The sequence below is a fragment of the Apium graveolens genome, chromosome 9 (assembly GCF_009905375.1).
Source record: "Apium graveolens cultivar Ventura chromosome 9, ASM990537v1, whole genome shotgun sequence".
Taxonomy (NCBI): Eukaryota; Viridiplantae; Streptophyta; class Magnoliopsida; order Apiales; family Apiaceae; genus Apium; species Apium graveolens.
Window position 1 is genome coordinate 15,186,008 of NC_133655.1, and position 1,898 is coordinate 15,187,905.

At 36.7% G+C, this 1,898-nt stretch overlaps 1 long non-coding RNA gene across 1 annotated transcript; it reads right to left on the reverse strand.

Moving 5' to 3' along the window:
• Window positions 1-201: 201 nt before the first annotated feature.
• On the reverse strand, window positions 202-1,286 carry LOC141684148 (uncharacterized). Its single transcript, XR_012560557.1, has 3 exons — window positions 1,159-1,286; window positions 1,016-1,073; window positions 202-245 (listed from the first exon to the last, which is right to left on the reverse strand). It is a non-coding gene; the product is annotated as an uncharacterized LOC141684148 (long non-coding RNA).
• Between the last annotated feature and the right edge of the window lie 612 nt (window positions 1,287-1,898).

The window sequence follows — 1,898 nt, forward strand, 5'->3', positions numbered from 1 at the left end:
CTATCCTCTAGCATAGGTATTATCAACTGAATCAACAGATATATATGGAAAGAATACGAAACAGGCATGCATATATATATACCATAGCAGCATGCTTCAATATATTGCATCATTTGCTAATTAACCAACATGCATCTATCGCAAGATAATGCAAATACATATATTCATCACAACAACAGTTATAACGGGTAGAAAACTTGCCTGAGCGACTTGGGTGATAAAAGGCTCGGGACGAGTCTGGTAACCTATAAACGATAAGTAAGTTGGAATTAAACCAAAGTCACTTGTAAATCTATACTTTAACTAACTTAGACTCTAACGCTTGTTTTGCGCTTATTGATTCTCTTAAGTCACTCGAGTACCCTCGGCTCCACCATTTTTAATAAATCAACCATTACGAGTTTTAAAGCGATTCCTTCGCGAGTGTCTTACCAACTGCCTAACACTCTTACCATAATTGTTTCATACATTAATTAACCCTTTTTGGTCTTTAACCTATGTTTCAAAGTAAGGCGAGGGGAAATGATTCGTTCGCGAAACGCCGTTACTTGAAACGGTCGTTTCTCCTAAACCGTACATCGGAATCAAACGAACTACATATCAAAACGAAGCTCGTAACATGAACTATCTAAACATGGAAATGGTCATAATCTAGCAGGGAGTTCTCGGGTCCTAATGCTATGCACAAAAACAGTCCAAAGAAAATCGGACGTTACGACGGCTATGTTTACGCGATTACCAATGTTTAAACTACTCCAATTAACCACCAACCAACTCATAACCATCAATACAACAAAACTTCACCGAAACCATACCACATCAGTCCATAATCTCCAAGGTTTTCAACTCAAACAACCACAATCAAGACCTATGAACTATAATCAAGCTTCAATTACCAAAACACTTCCAAATCAAACCAAACTACTAATAATCACAATCCATGCTTCTCATTTCACAAAACCAACCATTAAACTTACTAAAAAATAAAGTAAAGGCTAGGGTTTGAAGTTTATACCTTCCTTGGGAGGTGTTAAGTTGCTAGGAAGCCTTAGGGAGCGTCCTACAAGCTTGATCTTTCCAAAGAAATCAAGAACACAAAGTTAGGCTTTGAAGTTTCTAAAAGTCCGATTTAAAGAACTGTAAAAATGAGGGTCTTACCATGATTATTTGGACGAGACTTGTGAACAAGAGTTGTAGGTCATCTCAATACCTTTCCAATGAGCTATAGAACACAATATTTAAGTGAGAAATGAAGGAGATACAGCAGTTTTAGTGTGCTGGTTCTGTTTTGGCCGAGAGCATGAAGAACAATGCCTTGGTTTCTTTTTGATTTTGATGAAAAATGATTTGCTTGGCTTGGTTGGTTTGATTTTTGTGTTTGTTTTAGTAAATTACCTAGTTGCCCTTGATTTTGTGTGGTTAAAAAGCCACCACATCTCCTTCCTTCCCATGTCATGCTTGTGTCATCCTCATGATGTCATCCTCCCCTCCTTGTCCTCTTCTCATTGGTTGGGTGACATCATCCTCTCTAATCCCTTTGATTAACTTCCTAATTGTTTGCCTAATGACTGCTGATCTGTTATACTATTCGCTTAACTTTCGTTTTCGTTTATCGTTTGAGGGATCATACCCGGGATCTTATTACTTAGGTTCCCTTAACTTTCTCAATACATTATATTCCTTTTTATGATCCTCTATTATAATCCTTTAATTTAAATCCTTTTATCCTGTTACCTTATACTCAATTCTTTCCGTATCTATTGGATTTCCGGGAAAAATCAAAGTGTTCGGATTTGGATTCTGACGATCTTTACATACACTTATATCCCATATAAAGTACTAATAAAATCTCAGAATATCCATATCAGAACCCCTATATAGTGTGGCATGAAAAGTTT